The 24,030-nt window shown below is 38.3% G+C and overlaps 1 pseudogene; it reads right to left on the bottom strand.

The window, feature by feature from the left end:
* Positions 1–2,671: 2,671 nt before the first annotated feature.
* Positions 2,672–22,766, bottom strand: LOC118623792 (annotated as a pseudogene).
* Positions 22,767–24,030: the final 1,264 nt, after the last annotated feature.

Raw genomic sequence — 24,030 nt, 5'->3', positions numbered from 1 at the left:
TCACTTCTTTTTCAGGAGGCCTTTAAATGTTACTTTGTTAAATAATTATTCTTTGGTAACTTTTTGATACTTCTCAATGTGTATGTATCCTCTATAGTTAGTTTCTAGAACTTTGTGTAAATTAACTTCTTGTTGGTCAACAAACCAGTCAAAATGTTTAGTTGTTTAAAACAACAACTGATTATCATTTTTCATGCGTCTATGGTTTTAGTGATTGGGATCAAACTCAGATGATCTTGATGGGGCTCACCCGTGCGTTTGAAGTTACCTGGGGTTAGTCTGGGGCTACCTGGTCTTGGATGACCTTTGCTAGGTACACTCAGTCTTTCTTCCAATGATAATCACATAACTGCACAATCTAGCCTGGGAACATTTCATGAAAGTGGCAGGAGTCCATAATATAAATTGGACTTCTCAAGGGTTAATTTAACACTGCACTTGAATGAGGTTGCTACTGTACAATTGGCTAACGTAATCAAATGGCCAGGTCCAGAAACAGTGGTGGATGGGGTTACTACCAAAGGGCAGAGATGTGGGTAAAACATTAAATCTATCAATGCCTTCCACCACAAATTTTATCTAAATAAAAGAGAGATGCTAACAAAGACTAGTATATAGAAGTACCCATTTCAAGGATCATCAAATATGAAAATAATGGAAATAGACCTAAGAAATTAGAAAAATAAATGATGATTCATCCATATGATCGATTTTATTATTATTTTTTTTAAATATGTTTTTACTAATTTTTTTTTTTAGAGAGAAATAGAAACATTGATGTGAGAGAGAAACATTGATTGGCTGCTTCCTACACTCCCCCCACTGGGGATCAAACCCCCAACCTAGGCATGTGCCCTGATGGGGAATTGAACCAGTGACCGCTCAGGCCACAGCACAGATACTCAATCCACTGAGCCACAGCAGCCGGGCCTTGATTTTCATATGTCTTCAGTACAGAAACGTAACAAAATGAGTGCTCTGCCTTTGGACATATTAAACCAGGTTTCTATCCATTGAGGCAGCATAACAATCCCAGGTAACTTCAGAATGAACACAAAATTGAGGACTAAATCACAGTAATTGGACTGAAACATTACACACATAATTGTGTAATTTCAGAACTTATTTGTATAGTTAACAGTGACTATCATTCTTTATGAAATAATGCCTAGAATTACGTTTCCTGGGACTCTCTAAGAAGTAAGCAACATAAATAATTATCTGACATTCTGCAGTCATTCAGATCAAGTATGTGGTGCAACTTACCTCCATGCTGTCAAACACCCGGTCAGTGTTAAAGAGCCGTGTCCGCCGCCGACCGGCAGGACAGACGGGGCTGCCCCCGCGGCCACTGAGTGGCAGAGAAAAGTGCTGTAAAGAGGCGAAACTCAGAACAGGTTTCTATTAGGATCTGAATTATTGAACTCTGTGAGTATTGTAGTGTTTGAATTCCAAAAAGGATTATAATTTTTTAAAGGTTCATATCATTACATAGTAGTGCCCTTCCTACCCGAATCCATAATGGAATATCATTAGTGATAGCTAAGGAAGGAGAGCTAAATGGATTTCAGATTCAATCCTAAAATAATTAAATTTCATTCTATATGAACTAACAATTTTTCTCCTAGGTTGCTGGAGTTGTGTCTGTTGTCAGGGAGCCCCGCCCGCGCCAATACCCAGGAAAGTGGGCAGAAGGGGGAAAAACAGCGAAGAGGGATACAACAAAATTTTAACCCCAATATTGTAATATGCATTTAAGTGCATTATTCGGTGCCAATTCATTTACAACTCTCATTTTTATGCCAATAAAAAGATTTTTGAAATTAGCAATGTGCTTAGAATCTGCAAATTGATTCGTTCCTGTTATACTCTTGCCCTTGGAACCAAGTTCAAGTGGAGAAATAGTTCAACTTCCAAAAGTTTTTGAATCTCTCAGTACCTTGGGTCTCCTCAGAAATTCAGTGGAAGTGTAAGGCACTTTTAATTGAAATAATTATCCCTCCATTAGCCTGAAATTTACTATTATTTTTATGAAATTTTCCTAATCTTTATTAATAGTTTCTGGCCTACCATGGTACAGTAACAAAACTATTTAGTAGTGGAAGAACCCTAAAATTACAGGACTGGCCATATGGAGCAGCTGGGTTTAGAACAGCCATTGATACGGACACCTGCTGGGTAGGTGGTTCCATCCCTGCTTGGGGTGGGTGTGGGGCTTTCGTCCACCTGTCCCGCAAGCCTGAAGATAGCGTTGCATTTCAGACTTGCTGACACATTGTAACTTCACTTACAGCCTCTAACAAAGAAAATTGTAACCTTATCAATCTTTTAATCTGATCTGTAGAGCTGTATGGAAGGTTGCTCTATTTCGATTTCTTTTATATAAACCTAAGTTGCTGCAATCTTTCTTTGTAGTCACCTGACAAGCTGATGAAAATGGAGGTTAAACGTTTTATGGTGCACACTCCTTTTACAGGAGTTTTGATCTTTAAAAGGAAACAAATATTGAGCCTGCTGCTTCTCCTGCTTTTGGGGTAACTGCGGTCACAAAGTTGCATGGCTTTCTTTTCCACCCTCCAACTAGAAAAGGTAAGAGTTTGCAGCCAGGTAGAAGCAGCTGGGTTCGCAACAGACTGCCATCACCTTCAAAGATTAATGGAAATGAGTGTGTTCAACCATCGAAAAGAATTTCAAGTAGCAGTTTTGGAAGACTAGTAAGTGTGGTCCAAAGCATGGATTCCGCCTCTTGAGACGCATCTTCTGGGGCATAAGTGTGCGTGTGACTCGTCTCCAGGCTGTCAGAATAAGCAATGTCACTGATTGGGGGTCACTGGGCCATTTTGTCAAAATACATGCTTATGCCAAACTCGCTGTCCTGGTGCGATGGGTGCGCGTACACCCGATCCCCTCAGGGCACTGGAAGTGCGTGGGAACCAGCACCACGTCCTGGTCGCAGGTGGCAGCCTGCAGCTCGTAGTTGAGGAAGCTGGGGGCAGGGTGCTGTCGGACACGTACAGGACCGCCTCCCCCTTGAGACTCCGCATCATCAGGACCATCCTGCCCTTATGGTTTAACTTAGGTAGCTTACTTCTCCGGCTCCCACCTGCCCTGGACAGCTTGCAGCAGCGCTCTCTCTGCCGGGCGCAGCAGGAGGGTGCCCTTCCAGGGAGCAGCCATGCCGGGATCCCCAGCGTGGGATCTCTGCTCATCCCCCGCTCCCCGCAGGGGCTGGGGCGCTGGAGGAGCCCAGATAAGTCTTTAAAAGGCATTGGGCCTTGTTGTTGTTGTTGTTTTAATTATCTTTATTGTTGAGAGTATTATAGATGTCCTCCTTTTTCTCCCCATTGACCACCTCCACCCAGGCCTTCACCGCACTATTGTATTTCCATTGGTTATGCCCATATGCCTATAAATTCTTTGGTTAATCTCTTCCTGCCCTCCCTCCCCCTTTCTTTCTGAGACTCCTCAGTCTGTTCTCCATGTACCATGGATCTGGATCTATTTTGTTCTGTTTATTTTGTTCATTAGATTCCACATATAAGTGAGATCATGTGATATTTGTCTTTCTCTGACTGGCTTATTTTACTTAACATAATACTCTCCATTTCCCTCCATGCTATCTCAAAAGAAAGGCTAAGAGATTTTTCTTTCTTACAGCTGCATAGTACTCCATTGTGTACATGTACCACAGCTTTTTAATCCATTTGTCTACTGATGGACACTTGAGCTGTTTCCAGATCTGAGCTATTGTAAATAGTGTTGCTATGAACATGGCGCAAATATTTTTTTCTGATTGGCTTTCAGAGTTCGTAGGTTATATTTCCAGAAGAGGGATCACTGGGTCTAATGGTAGCTCTACTTTTAATTTGGGGGCGGGGGATTCCATACTGTTTTCCATAGTGGCTGCACCAGTCTGCGTTTCCACCAGCAGTGTACTAAGGTTCCCTTTTCTCAACATCCTTGCCAACACTTGTCTTTGGTTGTTTTGTTGATGGTAGCCATTCTGGCAGGTATGATGGGGTACCTCATTGTCATTTTAATTTGCATCTCTCTTATGATTAGTGATGTAGAGCATTTTTCATGTTTCTTGGCCATTTGTATGACCTTGTTTTTTGAAGGTAGAAATGTAAATTTTTTTCCTTTGTTGATTTGAGAGAGAGAGAGGAAGTGAGAGGGAGAGAGAGATAGAAACATCAGTGAGAGAGAACACCGATTGGCCACCTCCTGCATGCCCCGCACTGGGTGTTTGGCCCACAATCTGAACGGGCAACTTCTTGGTACATGGGTTGATGTTCAATCACTGAGTCACACCAACCAAACTTGAAGGTAGAGATTTAAAGCATGAGATAGATTCTCTTGCTGGTTTCATAAAAGTAATATGCTCTATTGTGAGAGGTCCATTTCACTAGGCACTGACCTGATAAAGATCCTATCACTCTAAAATGAAAATAAAGACCTTAGTCCTACAGCTCTGAGTAACTGAATTCTACTAACAACTAATGAGTTTGGAAGATGGCGGAAAGACTCGGAGGAGAGTGCAGGTCTGGATAATGAATTGGGCTTGGTTTGAGTCAGCTGACCTGTACACAGACTCCTGATCTACAGAAACTATGAGATAATACATGTGTTTTGTGTAAGATGCTAAATATGTGGTAATTTGTTAAGTAGCAGTAGAAAACTAATGCATAGCCCTTTAGAGTTAATGCCCTTCACATTTTCATTTTCTGAGTTTTCTAGATATTTCTAGATATTTCTAGTATATTACTCAAAATTATACCACCATCAGAGACACAGTTGATTAGCATTATTGTGCACATTAATTCTTACAGCTTTTCAAAATGATGATTTAGCATCAGTTATTTGTCAAATGAGAATCATGAGATTTCAGTTTGTGTTACATAAATAGTCACACAAAAAATTAAGTAGTTCAGTAGAATTTTGGAATATTAATTATCTGGTGGATCAAACAATATTTGAAAAATATGTGATGAAAAATGTTTCCACAGTCATAATTACAAGCATAAACTTTAAGCAAATTTAGAACAATGTAAATATTTTTCATATGAAAATGTGAAAAAGACATCACAAATGACAAAAACATCACAGAATTTGATAATGTATGCTAATTGGTCTTCCTTGTCTCTTCATCATTCGGGGCAGATAGTTATCTTTTTCTCTAAGTCCCATCTTAGCATCCAAATAATTTTCAAAATTGTACTCTTGCCAACCAAACCCAGTCTACCTGATTTGGCCTGGGAAATAAAGCCAATTTTCCCTTGAGAACATAACATCTACTGCATGATTAAATAGCCCAACTTTTTCTAATGCATTTCAGACAAAAATTGGTTTCATCTATTTTTATTACATCTTTCAAATGGACTAATAGGATTTGTTCTAATAAGGTTCAAAAGAATTGTTGGTATTTACAAGAAGATGGCATCACTTACAGGAAGTTGATTCCTTTTCCTGATGGTTAACTTAGTCCAAAAGAGTCTGGATACCACTGTCGCTGTAACACCAAATAACATTGACCTTGGAGAAGGCCACAGCCAAGCTGTCATAAGACTGAATTAACCACACTATTACAAGACTGAATTTGTATAATTTCTTTATATAAATCTCATGGTCCTTCCTTCTTTTGACTTTTCCAAGATCACTTACTGTGCGACTTTGGGCACACTCTCGTCTGGGCCTCAGTTAATTCCCATATAAAATGAGTTTTTTGGATCACAGCAGTGATTCTCAAAGTACAACCTGAGATCAACAGCATCAGCATTATCTCAGAAGTGGTTAGAGATGCAGATGTTCTCATTCAATGTGAGACGTAATGAAGCAGAGGCTCTGGCGTTGAGGGCTGGTAAGTGATGTGTGTTTTACTTAACAAGTCTTCCAAGTGAACTAGCTGATCTCTGAGAGACATTTTGGATCTGATATTTATTCTTTTTTTTTTATCTTCACCCAAGGACATTTTTGCATTTATCTTCAGATGGGAGGGAGAGAGGGAGGAAGAAAGAGAGAGTGAAACATCGAGTGGTTGCCACCCACACGACCCCAACCGGGGCCGGGGACAAACTGCAACCAAGGTACATGCCTCTAGTGGGAACCGAACCTGGGACTCTCTGGTCCACAGGTCGACGCTCTAACCACTGAGCAAAACATACTAAGTAGCTTTAGTGTGTTGCAGACACATGTTTAACCTCTCTGGCTTTTCAGGGTTCCAGTGTGGACTTGGCTTAGCTGAACATGAAGATTTTTAGTTTAGAGAGGGGCCAAGGTCATTCCTCTTGGTAATGACGTCAGATCTAGAGTGTCCATATTAAAATCTAGACATTTCTTGTTGTTACCCCCAGTACACTTCCCTTTTTACTCTGTCCCACAAAGATCCTAGTCACCTCTGTCCTCATCTTATTACCCTTGGCTCCAGGAAGCCACATTCCCCAAAAGGAGGGTTTTGGTTTTGATGTAAAACGAAGGCAGCCTCCACATGGTAGACAGATTGAATTTGTATGTCAGTAACTCTTGAGAATTCATTGCTTACTAACATCAAAAGGAAACATACGAGAGAAGAGGCTATTTAGACAAAACATAGATTGAATTCTGACACTGTGATTTAAAATTGTGTAACATTCTAGAAGTTACCCAATGTCTGTGTCTTTTCCTTTATAATCTGAAAAAAAACAGAAGCTCTGACAACCCTAAAATAAGACAACATGAATGTCATTACCTGTTATGTAGCAGGTGCTCAGTCAATTGTACTTTGGTTCCATGTTCTAGTCTCCAGAATCAGTGACTGGGTGCCAGACAGCTCCAATTTCCAAAACCACTCACTGCCGAGCCAGCGCCCACATCTGCGGTCCCTGCGTTCCAGCTGCATAAACTTCTCCCTGCTAGAGAAAGTGTTCAGCTTTGTGTCACCATCATTTTCATTTATCTTTTGACTACCTTTTATCCTCCTCCTCTTTTTAATAATGGCTTCTGGTTGGCAGTAAACAATCTAATCTAGGGAAGCATGGCATTGAATACTACTACTAATTTAAAATAAATTGACATTAACATTTATTGAGAATTTATCATCAGTCAGGTAGCTTACATGTAATCACTAATCAACTCCCCAAAGTAACCTGTGATAGAGATAGTATTATTATCCCCATTTTATGGATGGAGAAACTGAAGCCCAGAGAAGACAGTATGTGGTCTGAAGTCTCAAAGATAGAAAATGACAGAATGATGAGTAAGAATGTAAATGAAATAGAAATTCTTGCATTCTGTAGTTCCATGGAAAATTTGAAAATAACCAGGGAACTTAAGCAAAATAATTTTAAAAGCCAGAATCACAAATAAAGTTCTTAAAATATGGTGATAATTAAAACAAATAACTATTGGGGAGGAAATTAAATTCAGATTATATTACTGCCCTTTTTGTCACACCTCTCATACAGATGCACCAATCTGTTTATAAATATCCAATACAGTCGAATCAAGTTCTGGAGTGTGGTGTGTGCGCGTTTGGGTGTGGGTGTGTGTGTCCATGTGTATATGTGTATACCTATATGTTTATACATAGACACCTACTTTCTTTTTTGAATCCTCACCCGAGGATATTTTTTTCAAATAGTGGAAAGGGAGGGGAGAAAGAGAGGGAAGAGGGAAAGAAACTACCATTCAAGAAAGACACATTGATTGGCTGCCTCTTGTGTGACCCCAAACAGGGCCGAGGATGAACCATAACTGAGGTACGTGCCCTTGACCAGAATCGAACCTGCCAGTCTTTGGTCCACAGGCTGATGCTCTAACCCTGAGCCAAACTGGCCAGAGCCAAACACACTTTTAACAATATATAAACTCAACAGACATCTTGTGAATTTAAGAACCAAATCAAGTTTTCAAGGATTATTTGGCATGCCAAATTCTAAAATAAATAGTGAAGCCCTGGCCGGTTTGGCTCAGCAGTTAGATTGTCGGCAGCCTGTGCACCAGGAAGTGAAGGGTTCAATTCCAGTCAGGGGTTGTGATTTGTCCCCAACCCTGGTCGGGGTCATGAGGGAGGCAACCAATCAGAGTGTCTCTCCCACATCAGTCTCTCTCTCTCTCTCTCTCTCTCTCTCTCTCTCTCTCTCTCACCTTCCCTCCCACTCTATCTGAAGATTAATGGGGGAAAAAATCTTCGGGTGAGGATTAAAAAAATAAAAATAAAACATAATGCAGTGCAAACATACCTTCCAACATAGTCATCAGTTACTAATCCCATTGTATGTGAATGTTTAGGTTATCAAAGAAGAGTCAAGTTTAATTATATCTGTTTCCAAAGTTGGTGTTACTCTTTCCTTTAGCTCTAGAGACTATTGATTTAATATCCATTCAATCATCTGTGAAAAATCCAAATCTCAAAAGGTATTCAAAGTCCTAAATATGGGGAAAGAAAAATAGCATTCTTATAGTCTTTACTTCTGAGTTCATATTCCAAGGAATTAAACAGTTTAGGAGTTGTTTTCTCACCTCAACGACGTCATTTCTATCTTACTATGTTTACCTAGATATAGAATTCAGCTCTTTAATGTCTACAAAACAGCAATACCCCCCACTTGACATACATATGAAATTTTACTTGTTCTTACAGCAAATAAAATCTACAATATCGGCCATGCACTATTTAGGAGCAGGGATAAGATTGTCACAAATTGAATGATTCATAAATAACACATATTAAATAAGAAAACACGAGCTAGTGCTATGTACCCTTAAAATATAAAGCCATGTATATTTGGGGAGTCGAATGTAAGAGAAAAGGAATTCATTTCATTTTACATAAAGTGGATGGAGGAGCCCTTTTCTGGAAATTTTATTTACCCAATCATATTTATATTTTTCGAAAGATTATTCTGGCTACTGAATAGAGGGCTAGTAGACAGATCAAGCAGGAAGCTCTTGTCCAGGTGAGTGATGATGCCCGAGTGAAGGTGGTAGCAGGAAAATGAGACCTACCTAATCACACTCTCCTTCAGAGCAGCAATTCTCAAATGTGGTCCGCTAAGCGCAGTGTTAGGCCACACTCTAAATTTCCTCAATCAAAACCTCCGGTAGTGATTCCCACAATTCTGTTTTAAGAAGTTGCCCAGGCAAGTGTGACGAAGGATACAATTTGAAAGCCACTGCTGCTTTGACATGAGGGTAGCAAATAAGCCAAAGAAAAGAATCAAGATGATGAATTCCTAGAGTTTTTTTGTTTGTTTTTAGAGGAGCGTTTTCCTCACTTTAGGAGATTAAGGAATATGAGAACTTTTTCTCTTTGCAATTAAATCACTTCAGGATCAATACTGGGTATCTGGCTAAAAGTTCCCCAGCCATTTTTGCAGCTCAAACTTTGGTGAAGCATGACATTACTTGATCACTCTCTCTTGTTGTCTTCCTCTCTCTTTTTCCTGCTTTCCCTACTTCCACTTCCTGCTCATCTGTAACGTGTAACTATTTCCCTTCTCCTTGGCTCACACAGTCTATTACCTAAGACCTAAGAGCTGAACCCTTCTTTCTTCAGTACAGTTTCCTAAACAAACACAGTTCGCGTTCAGTGAAGAATTCTGGAGCAGCTATTGAGAAAATATATATTTTACCCCCACTGAATGGAGAAGTCAATTTTGACTTGAAAAGATTTAAAAATTATTTCAATAAAAACTGAATTATTTAGCCCTGGCCGGTTTGGCTCAGCGGTTAGAGCGTCGGCCTGCGGTACAGAGAGACCCGGGTTCGGTTCCCGCTAAGGGCATGTACCTCGGTTGCAGTTTGTCCCCGGCCCTGGTTAGTCGTGCGGGTGGCAGCCGCTCGATGTGTCCCTTTCACATCGATGTTTCTCTCTCTCTCTTCCTCTCTCTCTCTCCCGCTCTGTCTGAACACAAAATGCAAAAATGTCCTCGGGTGAGGATAAAAAAAAAACACAAAAAACTGAATTATTTAAAACACAGAAATTAAATTTTAGAAGCTGTGTTTAAATGTTACTAAAGACATTCATTAAGAATATTGCCTTGACAGGTGTGGCTCAGTTGTTTGAGTGTGGTCCTATGCACTGAGAGATCATCTATGAGATTCCCAGTCAGGGCACATGCCGGGCCTTCAGGCTCACTCCCCAGTAGAGGGAGGGCAGGGGGTGGCCAATCGATGTTCTCTCTCATTGATGTTTCTTTTTCTCTCCCTTCCACACTGCCTCTGAAATCAATAAAAACTACTAAAAATATTAAAATTACTGGTGGCTTTATAGTTTTTCTTATCTATTTGTTTGGTAGTATCTATACTCAAGCAAAAAGTATAATTTTAATTAAGAATCTTCTATTCAAATAAGTTTTTATGACTAGTCTCTTAAAGTCTCACACCAAAATAATAGTAATTCCACTTCATGTTTTACAAATTATTTTTCAAATTTTCATGACAATTATTACTATTATACTTCAAAATCTGGTAAAGAGTTGAAAAACAGCATAATAATGTACAGTTTAACAATAAAAATGTTATGTGTTGTTTTCTTACAACTATATTATATATTTTTTAATATTGATATGATAGCACTGTACAACAAAATTTTTTTCTTTTAAAGCTGTTGTTCTTTTATAAGAATACTGTGCTATTAATCATGACTATGGCAGCTCAATGCTTGCATTGCAGCATAAAATGTAATTTATTAAAATTTGTTCCAGGCAGGTCTGAGACAGAGAGTTTGGTATTTATTAATGCTTTATCCATTTCAGGCTTAGGGAAAGCTGAGTTAAATATGCTGAAACTGGGGGCACTGTCTTCACATTCAGTTTCTGGAGGCACAAAAAGAAGTCTCTATCATCTAGAATAGATGGAAATAAAAATCAACTTCTGAAGACTTTTGACAATGTTGTGCTTCCTTTACCTTCTAGAGACTTGCCTGCACAATTAAGTGCTAAGTCAAGGTCCTTCTTCAAGGTAGTAAAATGGGCTGATACAGCTTTGTTTCTGAACGGTCCAAGCCAGGTGACCAAGCTGAATTAGATGAGCTAACAAGACAACCTTTATTGGGTTCTTCTTGTCACTTTAATATAATAAATCACCTTTATATATATTCAAAGGTGATTTATTATATTTTTTTGGTAAATTTATTACTTGAGTATGTGTTTAATATATTAAAGAAAAATATGCTTTTTTCTCTGCAGTATGGGAAAAAGATGATAAACTTTAGAGTGTAGTGAAGCACATACTTGGTAAACTGTCAGTGACAGAATAGTAAATGTTTTCAATGCAACTAGCTGCTCTTCAAAATTCAACATTATTTTTCAGATGAGTTTGTGCATTTTTACATAAAGTAAGAATTGTCAGCAATTTCTGTAGTATTAATTTTAGAAAATAAATAAAAATCTTTAAAGACATTTTAATATCTATATGTCATGGTCTATGATTACTTTGTAATGTGTCAACTGGACTAGACTGAACTACCACCCAGAATTCTCTTTCTCCTGTGCTACCTATTAAGGTGTGCTATAAGAGGGATTCTTACAAGATTTTGGAGAATGAAAGGGAAGTAGTAATCATTTTGTACCATTATTGATCAACTGCTAACTCACCTCGTTGGCACGAAGGAGCGTTTGGACCAGGTATATGTATTTGGCTCTGAGGCTTCTATAGGATGTCTTTATCATCTAAGTCAGAGGCAAAAGAATGGATACAGGATTCAAACAGACCTCAGGGGATTCCAGCTCACAGGCATGAGATTCCAGCCTGCTCATGAACTTCCCTTCCTCACGCCGCCTGCTGGACCTCAGGCTCCAGCATGAGCAGTGGAGACAGCCTTGCAGGGATGTTGAAATAGGTCCTTACCCTGCGAAATGTGTAAGCTAATTTCCTGCAATAAATCCTTGACTGTGAGCATGTATGTGTGTGTGTTTCCTAGAGGTTGACTCCTGACAGATACAAGATCCATCTTCTTTTTTTTGTCTACCATCTATTTCTTGATCTGTCCGAAATTGACTTTTAAGTATCATACTTAGGCATAGCACTCCACATAATGTCCAATTAAGTCATGATTGTTGTTACAGAAACAGGTTAAGAACTACTGCAACTTCATTAGTCTGGGTACTTCTTTACCCCTATACAACCCATTTGGCACCTACCAAAATATAACTTGTCAGTGATGGTGGTTGTTTATCTTAAGTGTTTGTTTTGGTTTTTCGATTTCTTTGGTGTTGTGTCAGTGTAAATAATTCCTTACTCTGAGTTACACTATTTTGGGCATTACTTATGCCAATTGTAAATACCTTTAGGAGGTGGCCCACATAACCTTGTATTTCTCTGCATACCACAATGAACACAGTCACTTGCACATTAAATTCTCAATAAATAACTGTTGGATCACAGCCAATTTGCCAAAAATGAAGTCTGAGATTTTATCCTACTTCTAAGCTAAGAAGTTACCTGTCACAGTTTCGTAGGTACTGACAGAAGGCCAGAGATCCCTGGGACAGAGACAAAGGATGGTGTGACTTACAACTTCGCATTCCCATGAGCTCCAAGTCTGCATCAGTTACGTTTGGCCCCAAATCCTAATGGGTCTGAGTCACAGCTTTGGGAATCTGAGTTTAGGTTTGCCCCTGTCCACTAAGGAGGGAGGAAAACATTTATCTATTGTCCTGATCAGGAAACAAATGTGTGCACTGACTCACCGGGACACGCTGTTTCTATTCTCTTAGGCTGTTTACTTTACAAACATCCTTGAACAGATAGCCTGGCGCAAAACTGGCATAAAATGTGTGGAAACACTATAGAGAATCCCCTACCTCCAGCCCCCATTCACCGAGGAATCATCTACTGTCAAATAGTAGCTGTTTCTTCAATTCCATAAAATGAGATTTTGTATATCCTTTAGATCACAAATGTAGGTAATACAGTCTTTATTTTCTATAGATCTCATCCCCAAATATTTTCAGCTTGGCATAAAATTGACTCATACTCTATAATTAAGTACCATTAAATCTGGCAACTTATCCTATTTTAGAGGCATATTGCAAGTACATACTGTTAATCTCCAGGGCTATAGCTGGGCTGCCAATCACCTCTTAAATTCACACACACACACACACACACACACACACACACACACCCAGTGGACTGTGAAAGAAATTGGAGCACTTGGGAGTATACAAAAGGATGCATTCAGTTCAATTGACTTCTGTGTTTCTCAGCAATACTGAGTGGAAATAGAAGTTCATATGCCAGTGATATATATTTTGGTCCAGCATGCAAAAGTTAAAGTGTCTTTGAGGCAATAAAAATCAGACAGAAAACCAATTCTTTTCTTCTTTTCTTTTTTCTTTATTTCCTCCAAGCTAGCCCTCTAAATTCTACTTGGATATTTAAATCAAGTTTGAAGGCTTAAATATTTCATTTCCATTCTAGTCCCTAAGGTTCATCAATTTTAAAGATGGATTACAAATCTATATCAAGTTGTTCCTGGGAGATATGGTGACCAAAATAGCTTCTTGAGCTGTACACCTAATTTCATTCTGTTTCTATGCTGAATTTTATAACCAGGGTAGCCCAAAGGGATAAGAAATATGGCACTTGTGGTGAATAGTTGGAGAAGTCAACTATTTTAAATACATGGTTGATAGTTAACTACTAGGAATGAGGTAAAACAACATTGAAAAGCACATTTCTAAAATGAAAGTGTGAAAAATATTTATGTACATGCAAATTCTGCACATGATTAAAAGCAGTTTGAATATGAGTTTCCATTTATTTTAAATATGGACTCATGTAGAAAGCATCAACTAATTTTATGATTTTAGAGGAATTTGTGTGTGAAGGGAGATCATAAAATAAATAGACCCTTAAATAAAAGACCATCTGACTATATAGTATAATCATATATATTATCATACTTTGTCTTTATGTCAGTTTTATTTGATATACAAGAAGTTTATACAAGCCTTTATTTTGTGAATATGAAAATGAATTCAGAGATTTTATGTGTTTTTCCCAAGGTTACAGAGTGATTAAATAGTAGTTTTGTTTTGTTTTGTTTTTCACTAGAGTTCAGCATTTCTTGGACCGGATTATTTTCACTATGTGATAAATTCACTTTTATTACTAATATCTATCATTTATTAACATTCATTAAGTGTCTGGCACAGTGTAAGGAGTTTTGCTCTAGCTACCTTTTTTAACTTTCATAACAGATAGGGTCAGTTATTAGCCTCATGATATTCAATATCTAGTAATTTTGTGAGGTCACAGAGAGAATAAAAGCTTGATTCCAGTCTCAAACCTAAGAATCTTAACTGAAATTCAACCCTAGAAATTAAGTGGATTCAACAACCTCTCGATCATACGTATCCATAGCATACACTGAGGACTGGATTTTGAAACACTCTTCTGTCAACAATAAAATATATTTTTAAGATTCCATGAACCACTTATATGTATTTAAAATGTAAATTCAAGTATGCTATTTTAATCAGAGATCAAACCTTAGAGTAAAATATCAACAGAAAGTCTTGTTAATAAATAACAATTTTCTGTAATGTATAGTGAATAGAGTAGCATCAATCAAAGCATCTCTTTCAAAAGTCATTTTGAAAAATATTAGCAGGTGAAATATTTTCATTTCAAGTACAGAGAGTTAACATTGCATTCACTTTGTACAACATCCAGTGCTCATTTGATCTGACTGATGATTCAGAGGCAGGAGCTAAGCCTAGGTTCTGTTTACTATTCTCTGCAAATTTCATATTACTCTGTGGTGCTCTGGAAACAAAACAATTATTATTCATCTCCCACAGGGAAAACCATGCTGTATATAAAGCTGTAGCCAGTCAGCGCCCTTTCTACAGAAGTGTTTTAGAAGGAGCAGACTTTTCTTGCAATTGTGTCAAGGAAAGAAAAATAATCACAATGCACTCAAGTTCAAAATCCTTGAGATCTGTGTCACCTACAAATCGAGTAGATCCTGAAATCACATTTTAAAGCAGTGGTAATTCAGAGAAACTCTGACCTGTTGCTAAAAATAACTACAGAAAGATTCTTTGTGTTGCCTTTGCCTTTTCAGAAATAGATAAGACATAGTATAGTATTTATAAAGAGCTGTATCACAAAGACTGAGAAATTAGATCATATTTAAGGTTATAGAAAAATTGATTTTTCTATTTTTTCATTTAAATCTTAAAATTTGGCTTACTGAAATAATTTTTATTCCTTTATTTGAGGAAATTTTACATAAAATATACATAGAGAGAACACTATCTTGGTATTATTATAAACTCTTAATTATACTAGTGATAACCTAACATTTTCATGATAAACAATTTACTCTTTATGAGAAATAAGACACCTCAGTGGTTCCTTTCCCAGTTTATCCTTTGGACTAAACTTTCACTGAATCAGCTACATCAAAACCATTACACACTCATACTTACTGTTTATAGCTACATGTTAAATGAGATTTTACTTATATCACATTTGCTGAAGAATATTGTGAAAATTTTTTGTAACTTATTCACATTATTTTTCTTCTTTGTATTGCTAAGTGATGGAAGAAACCTCTTAATTTCGTACTTTTTATTTATAATATACTATCAAATGAGTTATTATTTATAGTGCCATTAAATATTTTTATTTTTTTAAATTATCACCCAAGGACACTTTTGCATTCATTTTCAGATAAAGTGGGAGGGAGAGAGAGGGAGAAACATCACTGTGAAAGAGACACACGGATTGGTTGCCTCCCACACAACCCCAACAGGGGCCAGGGATCAAACTGCAACCAAGGCATGTGCCCTTGACTGGAATCAAATCTGAGACCCTTTGGTCTGCCTGCCCACATTCTAACCGCTGAGCCAAACCAGCCAGAGCTAAAATATTTTCATTTTTCAATGATGACTATTTTTACAGTTTCATCTGCTTTAGTGATACCTAGTTTTAGGTAGACTTTTTTTTTTTTTTTTGAATGAATAGCTTAATGGAAGTAATAGTGAAACCAAGCAGTGGTGATTGGATCAGGGTTCACTGTCTCGCAAAATTGAAGAATAAGTTCACCGACAAAGGGGCAAGCAAAAGTAAAGTTTAGTAGAAAAATAGACAGACTCACCTGGTTTGGCTCAGCGCTTGGAGCGTCAGCCTGTGGACCAGAGAGTCCCTGGTTCAGTTCCCGCTAGGGGCATGTACCAAAATATAAAATAAAAATAGATAGACTCCCTGCAGTAGGGAGGGGACCCAAGTGGGTTGCTGTTGAGGCTCCTTGGTCTAGGAGTAGATACATGCCTTGCTAGCCTCCAATTGGTCCTTTCAAGGAATTCTGCCTTACCAAAGTCCGTCCATACATTTTAAATCTTATTTTTTCCCACCTAACTGGGTTTAGCCCTAGGTTATCTAGCTCTAAATTCATATTACCCTTCTGGAAAAAGGGTAAGTGAGCATCACTGATTTTAAAAAGCTCTCCCTATCTGGTGAATTGGGCCATGTTTAATTAGCAAAGATATATTTTGTCCCATAACATTGCCTAGTTGGAAGTGGACAGGTTCTAATTTTAAAATGGCTGTTGATTAGCTTTTTCTGACATTAGTACAGAAGCTTTACTCCCAGAGAAGAAACAACTTAGTTGCGTGTAGTTAAGAACAAATAAAGTAGCCCTGGGTATCTCTAGGGGCCTTAGTGGCTACCCTTTTTATGTTAATTTCAACTTCTCCCAGACTATTAGTGAGGAAGTGGGGGAACCACCTTTGGAACAACCCTATACTTACTTTTGGTTTCTTTTCGAAATCCAATTTTGGTTTTCTATAATCCTTTTTAAGGTAACCTGGCTCTCTGCAATAGAAACACACCATAGTTTCATAGCAGAATTCATTCAGCAATCCTGTTGTCTTGCTCCCAGAAGCCACTAGGTATATTAATTAGAATAGGTGTCTCACCAGCACTATATTCTTTAACAGTAAATAAGATTCATTTGCAAACCCACCAGGGTCCCAGAGAAAGGAGCTATACAACCAATTGCTGTTCCCCTCTTGCCTGAAACCAGCCTTTCCAGGTATTTTTGTTATGTAACTGACCTGTGTTCCTTCCAGGAATTTCTAAGTTGCAATCAAGATAAGCTTTTCAGTTCTATAAGTCAGCAGTGTTAATGGAATCTGGGAGTGTCTGCCCTTGGAGGCACAATTTTTTATGTTGACTTTAGTTTCATTTTGAAATTGGTAGAGTCTGAATAACCTCCAGATCTACTATGTACTGGGTTAAAGCATACTGCCTGTGTGCTGAGCTCCATGTCCTCACAAACCTCTCCACGTGTCTCAGCCTTTCCTTCACATTGTCTCGTCCCTTACTGCCTAACCTGCCTCTAGCTTCTCAATATGTCCGTGTGGAATAAATTATTTTTTGGTCTGTTTGTTTGTTTTTTTAACAAAATGCAGCAACATGTAAAGATGGATGGATCATTCATGATAGACTTCCATTTATTAGGCCACAAAAACTCCAATATATTTTAAAAATAGGAATAGTTGACATTCTCTTATCAGAATGCAGTGAAACTATACATCTCAAAAAAATTCCCACAAAGAAATATTGTCTTATTTATCTATAAATTATACCAAACCATCCCTTAAGCAACTTAAGCAAAATACAAAACCATCCCTTAAGCATCTTAAGAGTTACAGGGGAAGTTCAACCACAAATTGCAAAATCTTTAATATTATTGCAATTGAAGCCTGGCATATAAATATAGACAGGACAGCTAAATAGGCCTAAAAGAAAAAATATATATATTAGTACCTATGCTCATAGAAAAAGAAAGAGAGAGAGAGAGAAACAATTCTGGCATTCAAGACACAATGATAAATTGGAAAAAAACACAATTAGTGACAAGAAAGCATGATGAAGAAAATGAACGTTAAAACCAAACTTAATAAATACCAAGGAGAACCAAGAAGGAAAGCTTCCTGTCCTTCTTGGGTAGGAAGCTGTCTGAAGAAAGGATGTCAGCTGCAGTACCTTGCACACCTGAGAGAAAAATCTGAAGACCAGAGAGTTTGGCAGAGCAGAAAGATAAAAGGCTCTGGCTTCATTATTCACTGAATGCACATTTATTCAGTATTTACTCTGCTGTAGGCATGATTCAAAGCATTAGAAATGCATCAGGGAAAAAAATATTATAAAATCCCTGTTCTCATGACATTTACATAGCTGTGATATTAGAGAAGATCAACCAACCAAGAAATACATAGTAAAGCAAATTTTATAGTAATCAGAGGTATATGGAAAAAGTAAATCAGAATATCGAGAAAGCTGTGGATGGTAGTGATTCTAAGGAGATGGGCCAGGGTAAGCCTCATTAGAAAGGTGATATCTGAGGAGATATGGAGGAGGGGAGTGCATTACCAATCCAAGGTCTCATGGGAGTATTTACTATGAGGGTAGCAATAAGATCATATCGTCATGTTTTATAAATATTTGAGAAATTAGAATTATTTTTTCTTTTTAGCTTCAATTGGGTAAGGTTACTCTCTCCTAACTTCAAATTCCCCTCCATTATACTCCAATTTTTGTAGGTTGGTATCCAAGTACCACAGGCATTTTTGGAAAACCAGATAAAAAGAAATTGAACTAGGGATACATTTAGTATGATTATGTATGATATGCATTTGGTGGGATATTTGTATATAATTTTCAGTCACTTACATGTATGATTATATCATGGCTAGCCATCCCAACATAGGAATGATTTCCAAAAATAATTCTATTGCCCACAGAATGGATACTACAGGAGTTGTGACCTACAGGTGAAGGGCCAGAGACCATGTAATGGTATGAATTGTAGTGCCTGTAATATCATGTGATTGCTCTAGATGATGTAGTATATATATATATTTTTTTTTTGGTACATGCCCCTAGCGGGAACCAAACCCAGGACCCCAGGACTCTCTGGTCCACAGGCCGAAGCTCCAACTGCTGAGCCAAATCGGCCAGGGCTGTAGTATTTTTTAGCTTGTATATACTTATAATTTATTGTGATTTCTTTTATATTCTAATAAACATTTACATTTTACTTTATTTTATAGTAATAATTTTGTAGTTCTTAAAAAGATTTCAAATGATATTTATTTACATACGACTTAAGATTACCCATAAAAATTACCAAGTAGGTTCATGCCTGGTGTTTCTGTGACAAAAGGGTGATTGGAGTGCAATGAACAAGTGGGAGGAGCATAGTAAGAGATGACCTCAGATGACCCCAGAGTGCTAATAGAGGCCATATCAACAGAAATACACTGCAAGACACATATACTATTGTACATTATCTAGTAGCCATATGAAGAAAAATAAAACCAAATTATTTTAGTAATATATCTTATTTAGCCCAACATATGCAAAACATTAACTTCTAAACATGTAATCAACCTACAAACTATTAATGAGGTTTGTTTTTGCTTTTTGTTTTTCTTCAGTCATGCTAACCCTTCAAATCCAGAGTGCATTTTATGCTTGAATATATACCATCGTTTTTACCAGGCATATACCAGGTGCTCAATATCTGGTAGTGGCTACTGTTGTTAGTGGCTACTGTAATGAATAGCATTAGAACATTGTGACTTTTCAAAAATATATATTTTTAGTCTGGCTGGTGTGGCTCAGTGGTTGAGTGTTGACCCATGTACCACAAGGTCGCCGGTTCAATTCCCAGTCAGGACACACGCCCAGGTTGTGGGCCCAGTCCCCAGTGTGGGCCATGCAGGAGGTGGCCGATCAATTGATGTTCACTCTCATCGATGTTTCTATCTCTCTCTCCCTTTCACTTTCTCTCTCTCTCTCAAATCAATAAAGAAAAATAAATTTTAAATTAAAAATAAATAAATAAATATATATATTTGTATTGTTTTTTAGATGGAAAGGAGGGGAGAGGGGAGATAGAAACATGGATGCAAGAGAAACATCGATCAGCGGCCTCCTGAATGCCCTATACTGGGGATTGAGCCTGCAACCTGGGCATGTGCCCTGACTGGGAATCGAACCAGTGACCTCTCGGTGCATGGGACGACGCTCAGTCCACTGAGCTACATTGGCTGGTCTGAACATTGTAATTTTCAATGAATTTGTCAGAGTGGAGAACTGTCAGCTGTATGGCTCAGATGGTTGAGCGTTGCCCCACACACCTGAAGGGCATATACCCAGGTTGCAGGCTGATCATGTTTCTCTCTCTCTCTCTAAGACAAACAAACAAACAAACAAACAAACAAACAAAACCATGATCTGCTTTACAGTATAACAGGATCACTTTACAGTTAAGAATAGACTCTAGAGATACAAGGTTTGAAGTGCAGAGACAGATTAGATTATTGCAATAATTCAGCAGGATAGGATGTTGCTTTAGATCAAGATGGAAGTAGTAGCTTTAGTGAAATTTAGTCAGATTTCGTATGTATTTCAGAGGTTAAGACACCAGGAGTGTTGATGAGGAAAATGAGAGAAAAAAGGGGAAAGGTTATGAGAACTGGACAAATGATAATGCAATTTATTGAGACAGAAAATATTATAATAAAAGCTGATTTGAAAGTTTTGAATTTTATTTTGGGTTTTGATGATTATTTTGATAATACTTTGAGCCATTAAGCAATCAACCTTAACTCTATATGTGAGACTATAAACGTCTTCATTTTGTAAATAATTTGGAGGTGTTTTTTTTTTTTGTTTTTTTTTTAATTTACAGCTGAACGTTGAATGCATATATATATATTTTTTTTTTTCCCCAAATCTTTATTGTTGGATGTAAAATGTATTACAGATGTTCCACATTTTTCCCCCATTGACCCCCTCTTCCCCACTCCCGCCCCCCTCCCACCTTTTCCCACACTATTGTCTGTGTCCATTGGTTATGCATATAAGTTCTTTGGTTTATTTCTTCCCACCCCCCCAACCCCATTCCCTTTGAGGTTTGTCAGTCTAGAAATGAATTTGTGCTTCTTAATCCTTTCACCTTTTTCACCCATTCCCTCAACCCCATTCCCAACTGGCAACCAACAAAATGTTCTCTGTATCTATGAGAATGTTTCTGTTCTATATGTTCATTTTGTTTGTAGATTCCATTGTTGATAGATATGCATTCATTGCCATTTTGTTTGTTCATACATTTTATCTTTTTCTTCAAAAAGACCCTTCATCATTTCATATAATAACGGTTTGGTAGTGATGAACTCCTTTAACTTTTTCTTGTCTGGGAAAGTTTTTATATGTCCATCAATTCTAAATGACAGCTTTGCAAGATAGAGTAATTTTGGTTGTAGGTTCTTGGTTTTCATCACTCTGAATATTTCTTGCCACTCCCTTCTGGCCTGCAAAGTTTCTTTTGAGAAATCAGCTGACAGCCTAATGGGTACTCCCTTGTAGGTAACTAGCTGCCTTTCTCTTGCTGCTTTTAAGATTCTCTCTTTGTCTTGAACCTTTTGCATTTTGATGATGATGTGTCTTGGTGTGTGCCTCTTGGGGTTCATCTTGTTTGGGACTCTCTGTGCTTCCTGGACTTGTATGTCTGTTTCCTTCACCAAGTTAGGAAAGTTTTCTGCCATTATTGTTTCAAACAGGTTTTCGATTTCTTGTTCTCTCTCTTCTCCTTCGGGCACACCCAAGATGCGAATGTTGGCACGCTTGAAGTTGTCCCAGAGGCTCCTTACACTATCCTCATTTTTTTGGATTCTTTTTTCTTTTTGCTGTTCTGATTGGGTATTTTCTGCTCCCTTATATTCCAAATCGATGGTTTGCTCCTTGGATTTACATACTCTATAATTGAAGCTGTGAAAATTATTCTTTATTTCAGTTAATGCCTCCTTTAATTCTAACTGTGTATCCATGATTTCTAACTGGTCCTTTTTTATGCTCTTGAGGCCCTCCCTAAGTTCACTGAGGTTCTCACTAAGTTCATTGAGCATCCTTATAAGCAGTATTTTGAACTCAGTATCTGTTAGGTTGCTTATCTCCCTTTCACTTAGTTCTTTTATTGGGGTTTTGTTCTGTTCTTTCATTTGGGACCTGTTTCTTTGTATCCTCATTTTGGCTGCCTCCCTGTGTTTGTTTCTGTGTATTACTTAATGAGAGATATGGGGCTCACTGAGACCCGGTGCTGCTCGTTTGAAAGAATTTAGGAAAAACCTGAAGCAGGATCCAAGACCGGCCAATACTATGGTTAAGCAACTGGCAACAGCTTGGGTGGGCTTGAAAGTTGTGTGGGGTGGGGCGGGGCCTCAGGGAGTCAGCAGGGCGGGGCTCCCAGTGTGAGCCAGGTTGCTGGAGTCCCAGATATGGCTTCTGTCCGCCGCCCCGGGAAGGGCTCACCAAAGGAACAAAGGCCTCTGACAGCTTGTTTGTCCCCGAGGAAGCCCCCTCTCCAGCGCTCGCTCCAGTGCCAAACAGTTCAGTTCTTCCCTGTATGTCTCTGGCGCCCCTCGAGCTGCCTCCCCTCCGAGCTCAGAGGGAGAGAGTCCGATAAGTCCGTGCGCGGGCCCTTTAAGGAGCTGCCTGGGGCTCCAGCCGCCTCAGCCTCCCTGAGCCTCAGTTCCCACTGGTTTTTCCAGCCAGAAGTTATGGGGATTCTCTTCCTGGCACTGGAACCCTGAGCAGGGCACCTGGTGTGGGACGGGGACCCCTCAGTTCTCAGGAAGGACCTTCCCAGCCGTGGGAGCCTCCTGATTTTTATCCGCCACACGTGGGTGTGGGACCAACCTGTCTCGCCGCTGCTGCCGCGCCGCCGCCCCTCGCGCCGCTGCTTGTCCTACGGGTCTGGACATAGCTGCTTTTTTTTCCCTTAGTTCCGTTGTTGTACGACTTCCATTCAGCTTGATTTCAGGCAGTTTTGAATGATGGTTGTTCTGTAGTTTAGTTGTAACTTTGATGTGGTTGTGGGAGGACGCGATACCGCATTTACCTACGCTGCCATCTTGACCGGAAGTGCCGAATGCATATATTTTTTAAGGTGGAAATATTTTATCGTTTTATTTTTCTAGGTTTCTCATATTCCTATATCCCAATAAACAAAATATAAACATCTATATAAGTAAAAATAAACCAACAAATAAACACCCCACTTTGGATAAAGAGTGATACTGAATACTATATAATGGTTATACGCCCAGTTTTACTTGGACAATACTAGTTTATGTCTGTTTTTCCAATATAATTATTTATCGGAGCCCCTTTTATTCTCCAAACTCCTGGATTGGGTGATAAATGACATACTTGCAACTATCTATTGCCACAATATAATCATGTTATAAACCACTCCACATCTTAGTGGCTTAAAATAACAACTACATAGCCCTGGCCGGTTGGCTCAGCAGTTAGAGCACCAGCCCACAGACCAATGAGTTGCAGGTTCAATTTCAGTCAAGGGCACATACTTTGGTGGCGGTTCATCCCTGGCCCTTCATCAGTATTTGATGAAGGTAGAACCATAGTTATATTTTTGTCTACTTCTTCTTAAAATGTGTTCTTCTTTTATAAGTAAGCCTGCTGGGGAAATATCAGACCTAATAATATAACAAAACCCACCAGAGAGATAATTTGCATTTTAAAATTTAAATAATTATTATAACCCAGTAAGCATTCCTTTGAAAACTACCATATGCCATTGATTGAAAAGAACATCAGGAGTATTCAGGAGAGCCATATATTGATTTGTAACCCCTCACTTTTTTTTTTTTTAGCCTAGTTTATGTTTGCATCACTGTTTTTCAATATTGTTGTCCCCTAGAATATATGCTAGATAATGACACCTGTTCCAAAAAAAGGGAAGTGATACTCAAGGGTCTCAAAATATATTCAGTGTCAAAACTGACTACTAAATAAAAAGATCCAGTGTAATTCCCATTTACAACACAACATTCTAGAACTGAGCATGATGCTCTTGGACACTTTCCTGCTCAGATGAACTTTTTCCAAAGTATCCTGTTGTTTTTAAAATTGATTTCTTATTTGTTGCTTATTATATAGATGTCCCTGGAGTCTTGGAGACACAACGTTTTTTACATATAAAAACAAATCATCTTTAAAAAT

Source organism: Molossus molossus, unplaced genomic scaffold (assembly GCF_014108415.1).
Source record: "Molossus molossus isolate mMolMol1 unplaced genomic scaffold, mMolMol1.p scaffold_m16_p_10, whole genome shotgun sequence".
NCBI classification, from domain to species: domain Eukaryota; kingdom Metazoa; phylum Chordata; class Mammalia; order Chiroptera; family Molossidae; genus Molossus; species Molossus molossus.
Note: the sequence above shows the minus strand (reverse complement) of the source record. Positions and strands in the feature narration are given on the sequence as shown.